Source organism: Sander vitreus, chromosome 19 (genome assembly GCF_031162955.1).
Source record: "Sander vitreus isolate 19-12246 chromosome 19, sanVit1, whole genome shotgun sequence".
NCBI lineage: Eukaryota > Metazoa > Chordata > Actinopteri > Perciformes > Percidae > Sander > Sander vitreus.
This window is the reverse complement of record NC_135873.1, coordinates 10734455-10748935: the sequence shown is the minus strand read 5'-3', so window position 1 is coordinate 10748935 and position 14481 is coordinate 10734455.

The following is a 14481-nucleotide window of genomic DNA, read 5'->3' as shown; positions in this document are numbered from 1 at the left end:
GGCTGCCAGGTTAGGACTCTGTAACTGAGTCACAGGTTTTGGGGACACAGGGTGATGTCCTATGAGAGCTGACCTAAAAGCTTCAGGTGGCTTACATTTGCACCCCTGCTTTTTCTGCTGCTGCTGGAGGATGGATCACTAGATGGATGGATGGTTGAACAGATAGAGGGACACAGCGGAAAGAGCCGACAATTTCATTTCCCATCTACCACGTTAGTGCAGCATCAGCAAGCGTTTCATTCCCTAACCTATTTTGGTCTGTATTCCAACTTTTTTCTTTTCTTCCTGCTGGGTATCTCCCATATCAGCATGTTTCAATCAGTGTAAACAGAGGTGAGGTAGGTTTTGAGATGGGGCAGGTGGCGTTAAGCCCCCATGCGGTGTCACCCACCGGACCTTTCTCTTAATCTGAAAGGCCGAGTGATGAGTCAGCATGAGGAGTGTGAGGTGTTGGGAGTGAGAGGTCTGGTTTATCGGGGTGTCAGCCAGCAGCTGGAGCCTCCATGCTGAGAGAGACCCTCACTGGCATCATGGGAAAGGATTGGCTTCATTAAAACATCCTAGGATTGGGTGACATCACTGGTTCGGCTGGTAAACCAACTGAGGCCAACTGTGGAGATGTGATAAATGTCCTATATAACAACTTTAAAGTAAAGGGGGGGCTCTTTGCAAAACAGTCGAGAGGATTTATTCCAGAAAGAATTGAATATTTCTGGTGGGGCACATACCCCAAGAGGATTCAGCAGAACGTTCCTCTTTCACAACCAAAATGAATCCACTCACTTTAAACGCAATCATTTCCAGCAACGAAGCATCATTACCATAAAGGCAGATTGATACACTGTCCAAAAAAAATGGTGGAGATACAAGTGGAATAAAGTCACACACAAACGGACAGCTCATTAATTTCCCCCGCCTGTGCTCGGGCCCAGCGACCTGAGCTTTTCACGCAGCGCCAGGAAATTTACTGCTTTGACAGACTAACCAAGCGCGCTCCTCCTAATTTGTATCAGTTCAGATTTGTTTTTGTTTTGGCGTCATCTTTATTTTTTATTGCAAATTACAGAGTGCCCCGAGTAATCTGGTGGGTCCGCTGAATGCTAATGAGCTTCGCACAGGACTTACTGTTCTGGGAATGTGAGCCGGATGTTTATGATTATTGGAACTTTTGCTCTCAGTCAATGTTTTCTTCTCCTTTTTTTTTCTTTCTCTCTCCCTTCTATTTTCTTCCTCTGATGAGCTTCCTGATCATCATAAATCCTGAGCCGGTAGTGTCCCCTGAGCAGAGCTACTGATCTTGTAATCTACTGTACCTCCCATGCAAGCAGTTTTTAGTGTAAAAGGGGGAGTGCTTCTATAGAGTGTCAGAGAAAGGTCAGGATATTTTCAGTGGAAACAAATCTGCCACAAAAATGGCAAAATGAAATATATTTTGATTCAGAATCTAGTTAACTAGAGCTAAATAACAAACCACTGTGTCCTTACAGTGCTGCCAGGTTGTGATGAAATGCTACTCGCTAGTTGTACAAGAATGTGGTTAGAAATTCATCCTTATTTGAATGGAATTTGTTGGATAAACTTTAACTACCAGGCCTTTCTTAAGCAACTATCCCCGCACGACTGCACCGGCACTACTGTAGCGATGGCTGGTTTTTAAAAAGGAATGCTAATGTCATTAAATCAGTAGACCAATTTTAAGTGGTGGGGACTAATCAAATGATTCCAAAAACTTGTCAAGGTTACGTACAGAGATGCAAAGCTAAATTGAATTTCACACTGTGGCTGCTTGAAGGAAGATTGAAAAGCACTAAATAGAGTTCACCTCACATGCAGCTGGTGTAATCATCTGAGTTGATGCCTGCAAGAAATGCGTCGCATCTCTCTTGCACCCTTTATCAAACATTATCCATCTCTATTTGAAATAAAAATGTTCCATCTTCCTTTTTATTTTTTTTACAGTATGGGTGTGTGTCTTGCCTCTCAAGACGATACGTATGTGATCCACATAATGATACAATGTGATGCCGCAATTTAAAGCCAGTTTAATATGATTCAATGCAGCTGCGATTTACGGTAGTATTGATTCAGCACAGATTTGATAGGATTTGATGTTGGTTTTCAGTGAATAAATTCAAAAATCTGAAATGCCCCAGATATGTCTACAGCCACGCCAACAACCGTAAACATGGGCAGTGAATTCTTTACAGTAGGCTGTATTGCTACTGAGGCAGAGTGCGAGCAGAGCAGTACAGACAAATCTCCACACACATTTGCAGATCTCTGCCACGGCAAGTCTCTCGCAAAAGTCATGCGTAAAAAGCCAAGCAATTGAGACTTCAGCAATGTCCTGCTCCTGGAGCAAAATACTTCAGCCAATAATATCTATTTGAGCATTCACGGATTTGTCTTTGCATTCACAGATCTATTATTGCATACGGATCTGTCTACACACATACAAATCTCAATACACTTGCAAATCTAAATACAGATTTTCTTTAACACGTTTACGAATCTTGATTACACACAGATTCTGAAAACACACATTTGCAGATTCTTGTACACATTCACACATCTCAGTACGCATTTAGAGATCATTTTAAACATTTACGAATCTGATTCAAACAACGGATTGAGACATAGTTTAACTACTCTCCACACACACATGCAAATAGTTGTGCTACAATAATAGCCCCATACAGTAGAGTCTGACATTTCTTAAGAGTGTGATTTTTGTTAAGCATGTGATTTGTATGTAGCTAACTTGCAGGAGAGGGGTGTTTCGCACAAACTGAAAGATCTAGAAACACGAGAGGAACAGGAGCACGCACATTAAGAGAGAGAGGGGTTGGAAGAATTGCTTCATAAAACCATATTGATTTTTCCCGAATTTCGATCAAATCTCTGGTTGTGTTTCAATATAGCTGTATGTAAATGTCATTTCACCAGGTATCCGAACAGATTAGGAGAGATTATGGAACTTGCAAATAGTAAGGAACTAATGGTTTTGCAAATTACCATTAGCCAATAAGTGAGTTTAGCTCCCACAGACTCACCAGAGAATAGCTCCTTTTCATGAAAGACATTTTGATATGTTGTAGGAACAAAGCTGTAAATAATAAAATTAATGATAGCTGAATTACATTTAACGGTCATGGCTTACTGGGACACACGAACAGAACAGAGCCATTGTTAATGTTATTGGAAGCACCTGTGCTTTTCCTACTATGACAAGTCAAAATGTCTGCTGTGAGAAGACAAAGCAAGAGCCTAGTTTTGTGTTATAACGTGAGCGTACTACTGCTTGGCTGTTTTCCAATTCCTGTCAAAGGTTAAACCCGTACACAGCTGTACAGTCAGTACTGTACTTAAACTTTCTCACATCCTTGACTTTTTTCTCTTCCCGTATTTCCTTTAAACAGGAAGGCAGGTACGAGACTTAAATTCATATCCTCCCTGAGGCTTGTCAGAGCCAATAATACTGTATTTGTTGTGTTCACAAAGTGAAAAAGGGATCTTATCACACACTAGATGACATCATCAGACGAAGCAGGTGACACAGGTTTCAGATCCATCTGTGAGATTAGACGTTTCTGAAATGTTAATCTGTGGAAAAACAAACAAGAAAGTCACCCAGTTGGTCATGTGGGGAAGGAATCATGCCGCAAGCAAGCCAGAGTTTGTTTGAATGAGTTACCAAAGTCCTCCTGCTGTTTTACATTACGGGCATGCATGTGCACATGTGCACGTGTGAGAGTCAGTGTATGTGTCATTGCACTTGCACACGTCATTAGTATGCATAGGAATGTGACTGATGACTTTCATTAACGGGAGTGAACAAGGATTAGGCCCCCTTCAGTGTTGCCTGCTTTCACCTTTACTTTTCTCTAATGATTTTCTCCCTACATCTTTTCCTCAAGGTTGACCCTGTCACTCCAATGGTTTACTCTTTGCTCTTTCGTTCTTTTTTTCTTTTCATTTCTTTCTCATTCACGCACTCAAACACACAACTTCCTTAACTTTCACTTACACCTACACAGATGCATGCAGGCACACGTACACCTAGCATACACATTTAGCGGGGATCCAAATAGTGTGTGTGTGTGTGTGTGTGTGTTAGGTAAACAAAGCCTGGCTCCTTTTATTATCAATGAAGCATAACCAAATCAATTTATAAACCGCCTTATCTGCTCACAAGAACGCAGGTAGCCCAGGAGATTAACTCCAACAGCCATTAACTCTTTGCATACAAAACTACCATCGCTAAGCTATTTAAGTGATAGGGAAATGTGGGACAGAGTAGAGGGGGCGAGGACTGAACTTCATTTGTCCTCAAGTTTATGCATGTGCATGATTCTGTCCATGGGTGTGTACGTGTGTGCAGTTGTTCTTCTCTATGACTGCATGTAGGTAAATGCAGAGAGAGAAGGGAAAGGAAGAGTGAGCAAGAGTGGAGGAGGGGTTGGTATGAGGGTAGGGGAGTGAATTTCAACATGTCATTTCTGAAATTGAGTTTTGATAACTGACAATTTGTTCAGCTAGTGAAATGTCAAGAGTCCAAAAAGATTGATGAAGTGCATAATAGATGTCTCAGATTGACTCTCCGCTGTGGGCTTGAGTCCCACGCACGCATCAGACCACCGAAACGATACAGAAATGAGATCTCACACATGTACACACATAGACACACTCGCAAACACACACACACACAGACACACACACACACAAACAGATACACACGTACGTTGGAGAGCACCTCTGATATGGAAAACTGGTCCACGTCAATTTAGTTGGGGTAGTTGTGATTTCTGCCTGAACACAAAAGTGTCATTCAAATGATGGTGGCCACTAACTGAGGGCTTGTAGATTTATTAGGAGTCTGAGTTGTTGTAATGGTGTATGTAGCGATATAAATGTGACCACATTTAGGTAAGCTGTATTTTTCTGACTACCACTAATGTGTTTTGCACAGCCCAGTCTCATGGCAGTTTGTGAAATGGTCACGTTATTGAATCTATTGATTCGTGTACTGAACACGTTAATGTCATTATTTTCGTGTGGTGAGCACGAATTTTAAAGTAACGTATTTCAATGGGAAACATATTTCATAATCACAGAACGAGTACGGTAGCGAGTAGTATTGATGAGGCGAAAAACCGCACAGGGAGGTTGGTTGGGGTGGTGGACTTTCACCCCGGAGACCGGGGATCACGTCCCGTGTGATGCAGTTCCTTTCCGTGTTATTCTCTTCCTGACCACAACCGTCCCGTTGTTGTGGCCGGCGTGTAGCGTTTCATGTCCCCGTTGTTGCGTGCCACAGAGACCGCTGATCGTGTCCCTGCGCCCGGGGATCACGTCCCGTGTGTGGTGGTCCGTCCCATTGTCGCCGGCGTATGGCATTTCATTTCCCCGTTGTGGCGTTTCATTTCCCCGTTGTTGCATCCTCCAGAGCAGCCCAGTGTCATGGCAGTTTGTGAAATGGTCACGTTTGAAAATCGTGACCTGTACATAAATCAGAATAACGTGACCATTTCACGAACTGGCGTGAGACCGGGTTGGTTTTGCATAATGTTCATGCACCCAAACATTGATCTCCCATTGGTTTTACAGTTGACAACTTGCATTGACTGCTGTTATTATTACTGTAATAACTCTGCCTAGCAGATTTTTCAGATATAAATGTTTTACCACACATTACAGCGCTCATACAGAGGTATACCTGTGCACAAGTGAGAGCATTGGGATTCTCATTTGCTTCCAGATATCGCTGTTTTTTAGCCGAAAACAGGCATCTGTCGAGTCCCCCGACTAGCGGTACAGACTGTATCAACACACATACGGTGTGTAAAGTGTGTCTGTGTACTGTATGTGTGACAGCTCAGACACACTGATCTCCAAACTCACTTAACTGCTGTGGTTTCTCTTATTTTCTTCCGCTTTTTAAACCTCTTTACTTTCTGTGCATAATGAAGTGAACGCATTGAACCCTATTTTTTCCTTATGTTGAAACGTACACATCAAGCAGGCATAGCTTTGCCTCAGTTTGAGTTACCTATACATTGAATCTATTTGCCAACATTTGTGCTTTGTATGCAATTTGCAGCATTTTCTATGACCCAGAATTAGAGTGCATATGGTTATACATTCTCTACTTCTAGCAGCATTCTGAATAAGCTGCAAATATAAAGGAGCCATGCGCTTCTCCATATAAGCTAGATAAACTGTTCTCAGGGGCTATTCACAGCCAAACTACTTGGCTTCTGTTGGAAAAATGTCTAATAGACTCTCAAGCAGACTGTGGTAGTAGTTGGAAGTTACATTTTATTGAGAATAGCTGTGTCATCTGCATAAGCATAATTATTTATGCAGATATTGTATAAGACTTAGGTGATGCATATTATATGTACTATGGAAATGTACAGCATGTGTACATGTCAGCCATATATTTCAGTAGATTAGGTTTTTGTTTAATTAAATTAAGCCAAACCTTTTGAATTGAACTTAATAATTGTGTTATCCACCTGGAGAAAATAATTTTTAGATAGATAGATAAATTCAGTTGTTTTAACACCATTTGCAGATTTCTCTCTTGTGTCAAGTAGAATGTGATTTGAAGAAACGCCACTAAATCAAGAGACTTTTTTTGGCCACGCTAAGGCTTACACTATTGCCCTTAGCCACACATTCGGTCCCCTAAATCCCTTCTCTTTGTTTTTATAGTGACAACCACACATCATATTAAAAGCCTCTCATGCTTATGCAAAGACACACTATATCCTGTGTTGGAGGGATGCTAGCCTTGTAACGATAAACATAAATGATGCTGCATAGAAGCATCACTAGTGGAGTGGCTCCCAAGCTTTCTTAACGCATTAATCACTGTTGACGTCATATTTCATAATCCGCTATTGATAATTCAGGACACTCAGTAGGTCTTAATTTTCTGAAATTTGAATGTAGGTGGACTGCTGTCGATTAAAATAAATAAATAAATAAACCTACTTTGGCAGCAAAAAAGGTTTCCAAATGTAACATCCCTAAATTCCCAGCAATGAGCCAAGGCATTTCTCTTCTGTATTTGTCTAGCCTAAGGGTGTGACTCGCAAAGGCCATGCGTGTCATTAGAATTAAGGCATCAATAGATAAGATATTTTCACAAAGGTGACACTCTCCCGTTCCAGTGTAATTAGTCTCATTTTTATAGCAAGCAGCTCACTTAAAAGTAAATTCCAATGATCACGGCAATGAATCTTTACACCAGGTGATAGAAGCTTGTTATGCTGTGGGTACGAATCCCCAGAGCACAACACTACACACATTACTGACAGCCTCAATAATACCTGACTTTAGGAAGAGGTCCAACTTTTCCTGTTATCTTTGGGTGTCCTCTGCGAGTTGTGTGGATGCAGCGCTCCAATAAGCCTTGAGGATATTGGGAGCCATCCAGGAAATATATCTGACATAACAAAGGAGTTTTGAAGAGCAAAAGCAACTGGCTTTGACGACACTGAAGACAACTTTATTTAGTGCTTTGTTTGCATTAATTATTGAGTCATACTTTATTTAAACTTTATAAGTCACTTTAGCTGTTGTTACTATAATATGGCACGTCACCACCAAGTTGTAAATTGCACATTATCATATCGGCATAATACAGACAGTCATTTTAGTGTTATTATTCCCTTGGTTTGGCTTTCTCTTCTGTGTTTGGATCATGTGAGAGCTGCACCAGCTCTTTGCAATCATTACAACTGCTTCTAAAGTGTGCAACTCCCAAACTAAATTCTGTTAAGAGCAACACAGCGACAATTTCATTTATATAGATTAAACAGTTCAAACCTTTTGAAATAGATATTTGAGAAAATATGATAGTGGCTCCTAAACTATTTTGCTTATGACCAATGATCAGTTCAATAGGGTTGGAATATATTATTGTTGAATATTATTCCGTCACCTGGAGTCATGGTGATGACAAAAAGAACTAGTCTGGCACACAACCACCCATACAACCAGAATGTGTCTCTCTTACACTGCAGATAGATTTTGTATATACTAAACTCCGAGATATAAGGTGTTTATTAACGAGTTTCATGTAGGCATTTTGTTACCTTTTTGGACAGAGCCAAGCTAGCTGTTTCCCAGTCTTTGTGCTAAGATAAGATGACCAGTTGCTAGCGGTAGCTTCATTTACCGACATTAGTGATATCAATCCTCTCATATGACTCTTAGCAAGAAAGCAAATAAGCGAATTTACCAAAATGTTGAACTATTGCTTTAATAGAAAGCAATGTCCATGTATGGCCTCGTGTGACATCCCTTTTTCAAAAAAGGTAAAACTGTAAAGCGTTTCACAAGAAAGAAGCAAAAGATCATACAATAATAAATAAACATAATTAGCAGAATTTAGAGTTGCTTATTTTCTAACCTGGTAATCCTTTTGCAACCCCGTAGGTTAACCTCATGACCACGTGAGGGTCCAGACCACTAGGTTGGGAACCACTGATCTATGACACCAATCCTTATGACCTTACTTGTATCCGACTGATGTTAGCCAAATGAAAAATCAATATCAGTTAAACTATTTATATTAGTATTTAAAAACAATAGTATTAAAAAATCACTACTTTTGTACATGTTGGTGGCTGCACTTTAAGTGCTAATTATTTACTGTTTGAACATTTAACATTACACAAGCTTTCCTTTGATTAGAATATAGCCAGTAAGAACTGCGCTTCTATGTCAGGTCTCAGTGTAGCCCCAGATCTGTTCGACCGTATGCAGAGTGTATCTCCTGCGTAAACACACTATAAGGGTTTAGAGCAGAGGGGCTTGTGCAGCACCTCTTATCTGCCAAGGATGCCTCTGATGGCTCCTGATTGAAATGCCAGCTCTGAAGTTCTGTGCTCAGCCACACGTGTAAACGCCGCAACAGAATGTAACTTATTCCCTCAAAGCGCTTGTTTTCTCTCCCCAGGCAACTGGAGATTAGTTAGTTCACATTCTGGACGGGTGCTTTTTGAAGAAAGCCGTTTTCGGGGAGATGCGCATGAAAAATTGGCAAGCAAGCATTAATATGTATAATTAATTTTGTTGTTATCCACATATTTGAGCAACGGAGGGAGAGGCGCAGACTGAATTCTGAGCCTGTGCCCATAGGAACCCAGGGACGGCATGTGGATCATTTTTAACATTTACATTCCAATTCAATTTGCTCAACTGGAATTATCTGGCTTCCCTTCTTGGTGAAGATTAATTCAGTTTCCTTGTTGTTCATTTCTAAGTTTAATAACATAACCCAAAGGTATTTCTTTTTTCAGCGAACACAGAGAATTTTGTGAGCCTGCATTCTGTTATTTTTTTGTCTCCTTGTAGATTTAAAATTTTGCATTCCCTTTGTATATATTATAAATTCTCATTCCGAGATTATCAATATGTTCTCATCTCGGCCAGCAGCCAGAACCTGTCAAAAATAATCAGCCTCTGTGGCAAGAAAAAATAATCTCGCAGTTCATCATCACAGTTCTTAAATTGAACATTTAGCATAGATATAAACGCACCCCAGACTGTAGACACACGCAGACACAAAAACCTGCAAATGCTCACAAGAGGGGGAAAATTACCAACAACTAGTGCATCTGCTCTTCCAATCAGGATCAATTTGACACCTGCTCGTTGCACCGTGTTACCACAAAGGAATTCACAGACCCAGCTTACAGGTGTCTTGAGGCCTCCACGCCAGCCGCCATTTGTCTCATAGGTGGCTTGAAGCATGCCGGGGTCGCTGGTCCCTTCTCTGCCACCCCCTCATCAGGATAATTAAGCTTTCTCAGCCTGCTGCACACAAATGGGGAATTTTGCCAGCCCCTCCAAGTTGTAGAGAGAGTCTGCAAATTGCCTCTGATTCGCCACCTGATTGTGCTATGATTATGTTGTCACTGGATGCTGTGATTATGATGGCCCATAATTGCTGGTGTGCATTAGCTGCTGCACAACGCCTCCCGATCTCTCTGTCTACCTGTCTGTGTATCTATCGACCTCCTCTCTGTCTAGAAGTCTCGCTTTTTCCATTCTCTGTTTCACCACTCTGCCTCAATTTCTTTCTTTTTCTTTGACTAACTCCGACAAACGCAGTGATTCTAGTTGTGAAACACTTTGACGTTGTTCCATGCATGGTTGTATGCTTTTTTTCTGATGCAAACACATGCATTTTGTGCTAATAGCATGCATTTTTCTTTGTTTTTCAATGTGATTAAACCACTAAACAGTCATTCATTTATTTATTCTTGAAAATAGATGTGATGTTGATTAATAATGAGGCTTACTCTGTCAGGGCCGCCTTGAGAGCCGCGATTCCACACTAGCACCTGAGAAAATTGAACTCACTCAGACACAGCATCTTTCCAGGACACCTGGGTTATTTAATGATTCAGCCAAGCTGTGTGTTTGTGTGTGTAGTTAGGATGAGATGGCAGTGGGGGTATTGTTTTACAAGATGTACAAACACACTTGCATACGAAGTGTACCCTCATGGCCCAGGATTCTCATTTCCACGAATGGCATCAAGTCACCTGCGGCAAGCCAGCAGAATGTGCCACATCTTGCAGGGAAGTTATTTGTTTGGGTGGTAAAAACAGAAGTGTTTATTTGGGCTTGTTGGACTGACGGTGTCCACTTTCAAAGCAACGCTACAGCTGTCAGCATTTGAACAAATGGTGACTAATTTGCATCTCATTAATCCCACCTCCTCTTAAAAGAATTCACCTTTCTTTTTCCGTCTCTCTGAATCCCCTCGCTGTTTCATGCCGCGTTACTGTCTTAAGCCAAGCTCATTAAAAGACAGAACTTTTCTTGAAGTCCAGAATCACTCTGACTGTTCTCACTGAATGACTGATAGACGTATGTTTTCATTCTTTTCAGGTCTGGAGCGCTTGATTAAAAAGGCATGACTTGGACTCTTGATGAGCATATGGATTAAAAGCACTTGGTGATTGCCTGGCCATTCCCCCCACTCTAATTGAAAGCCTAATGTGCACCCACCGCATATTAATTAAAACCAGAGGTTATAGGCCCTTGGGGTGCACCATTTAGGTCTCATTAAAAATTAATAACCTCAGTTAATTATTATTATCGTGTTGTGAATCATGTCAGCAAATAAATAAGACAATGGGGCTGTCTTGCTTAAAAAAAAACAAAAAAAAAACAGAACGAGCATTTGGGGGGAGGGGGTAAACACAATCCAGACCAGTATTTAATCGGAGCCCAACCAATGTACAGTATACTTACCTTGTCCTTGCACAGTGGTTGGTTGTAATGTATTTGGCTCATAATCAATGACACAAAAAGAATGAATCCAGCATAGAATGTAGAAAAGTAGACCACAATATATATAATACTCTCTGAATGTCACACGACTCAGGAAAAAAGTTATATAATGGGTTTAGGACTGCAACCTTTCAGGTACCTGCAAATGACAAACTCTTTGTACTTTACTGTGCAAAATATCTCACAGAGATGCTCTACTTCAGATATTACTTGGCCTCATAAAAACATTTTCTAGCCAGTGATGACTGATTCTCTGCCAACAGGCTTTGAGGTCCTCAAATTAGTTGTGTATAGACTAAGTCAATTAGAGCCTGACCGATTAAAGGATTTTAAGGCCGATATCGATACAAATATTTGGTGATTTAAAAATCCGATATTCCGATATATCAACCTATATATGTGTGTGTGTGTATATATATATATATATATATAACATTTATTTTTTTAAATCCAGAAATGCGTAACAAAACAGATTTCCCTAACATTAGTTATTTGTAGTTATTTATGAGTCCTCACTAAAATATGATAATGCAGTTTAAAAATAAACTTGTTTGTTTTATTGTCATAACAGAGGAACACCAAAATATATTAACATTCTGATAAATAAAATGTATAAAAATACAAACTTAAGATATGAAACTTTAAAGGGTTAAACACGAGTGTTGCCAACAGGGACGTTGTAGAGCCCTCTGGTGGACAAACTATGCAACGCCAACACTCATAACATGGTTGAAGGGTGTTTCGTCCGTTTTGATTTTATTTTTTAAATATTCATTTATCTGCCATTATAAATGCTGATACCGATAGTTTGGAAAATGCCTAATATCGGCCCGCCGTTATATTGGTTGGGCTCTAAAATCAATTATTTAAACTTTGCTTCTTTAAACCTGAAAATGTGTGTAAATAATGTAATGTTTTCATGTTGATTTCCAAATGCCTCCTGGGAAGTTGTTTCATGGCCGTGTGTATGGTTGTGCTTGGCGAAACTGAACTGTAAACGTTGCCCAAAACTCATTCATCTCTTACAAGTTATACCAAATGATCAATGCACATACAATGTGCAAACAATAAGATGAGGCCCCTTAAAAATTTGCCTGAGAGTGGTTTTAGGTTGTATTTCTGTCTCGTGTTTATAACAGAACTATGTATGTGGCTGTTGAATAACATTGTTGGTTTCAGCACTGTATCATGAATACACTGAATGACTTTGGCATCAGATGCAGGATAACAAACACTTGCATGCATTCTGACACATGGAACTTAACCACTACATGATTGTGTCTTTCATAAGACAACATACAAACATGTCATGTCCACAACTTGAATATTCTGAAATTGACTGCATTGTAATTCTGAGAACCAACTCAGATACATTGATTTCCCCTATACCACTGAGCATTGATATTTTATTCATTTAGACTCTGGATTTATGTTGGAGCAAGCCTTCTTTTTTTAATTCTGTGGGAATTGTATTGGATCTTGGTGAAAAAAAGTCTCTATTCACCCCAGTTATTTTATTCCTTGCCACCTGAGCGTAACCTATGGCAGGGCTCCTAGATGATTTCCATGCATATATATTTGATTAATGATATGCCAGCATCACTGTCAAGTCCAATGCCATTCAGCACTGCCAGCTACAAAAGAGTGCTATCACCTTGCAACAGATAATAGAAGAGAGGAAAAGAGGAAAGCTGTTAGTCGTGCTTCATGTAGTTATTTCTGCATTGTTTTTATAGTTGTTATATTATGTATATTTCCCCTTTGAAGTGAGTAATGAACACTTTACTTCACAATATTATCATCATCATACCTGTCAGCCTTTTTGCAGCCTAAGATGTTCAGAATGAGCAAACACAAAGCATCTGTTTACATTGTTTTTGTCGAGAGATCAAAGACTCCTCTGACTGCAAACAAGTTCAGCAGATGACACAAGGTGCCAAATGTTTCCTCAACATCAGATGGCTTCTTCTGCGATCCATATTGCATTCTAGGCCAAACCTCCCAAACACCATCACAAGTATTTCCCCTGAGGGTCCTCCCTCTCCATTCATAGTCCAGAAACATCCCCCGGCCGAGGGGGAAGTTAAACGATTTTGAAGAATTCCAATCATAACATCGGGAGTTTTTTGCAACAGCAATCCAAGAAACAAGATGGAAGGATGGGCAAGACTGGGATGAAAACAAAAAAAAACAGTATATGATGGAGGGAATCGAGGAGACGACACAAATAATGACACAACCCCATTGCTACTGGTGGATTCCTCATAAGAATTATTCAAGGAGAAATGGCACCTGGCCTGGGGGAATCGGCGCCGCCCTCAACCGGATTACTCCTGGTACAATCCGGACACAGTCTTGTTTGATGTCCCCCACCCATCCGTCTTGTATGTAGTCTTTTATCTCACTCTAAAGTAATATAGTCTTCACTGCAATTCAATAATGGCCCAGCCGAGCCTGTCAGGCTGCGTTTGCCCGTTATCTCACAAAGGCCTGTCCACTCCAGCAATGAGCGTGTGTGTGTGTGTGTGTGTGTGTGTGTGTGTGTGTGTGTGTTATTTCATCCCCAGGGGAGGGACTTCATGCTTGTGTGTATGAAAGAGAGGAGGACGGGAAGAGAGATCCTGAATCAATTGATGTGTGTCTGCACCATGTGGCAGACATAGGGGGAAGTGGGGAGACAGACGGTCTATTTATCCCTCAATGTGTTTGTATGCGTCTTTTGACCGGTTATCCTACTTGAGATCTAAATTAAGAAATAGCGCGGGTGATGGGGCAGATGCTGCAGCCAGCACGTGTGTGTGTGTGTGTGTGTGTGTGTGTATGTATGTGTCAGTCAGCCTATCCCAGCACAAGTGAATGGTTTTAACTCTTTTCCTAATTGGATGAAAGAGGCAGATACAGCCCAGTCTGACCCTTGCCTTGCAGCAGGACATTGGGAACCACAGTAATTTACCCACAGAGTGACAGCCACACTGATGCGTTCAGGTTCCTCAGCTGGATTCGGGACAACGGGTCAGCTCTTCTGCATATCCCAAATTAGATGGATACCAGATATAAAGATTTACTGGCTGAAGGACTTCAGGACAATCATTGCACAGAGTGATCAGTAAGGATGTTCCACACAATATGGATGGAGGGAAGGATTGATGGATAAATCATACT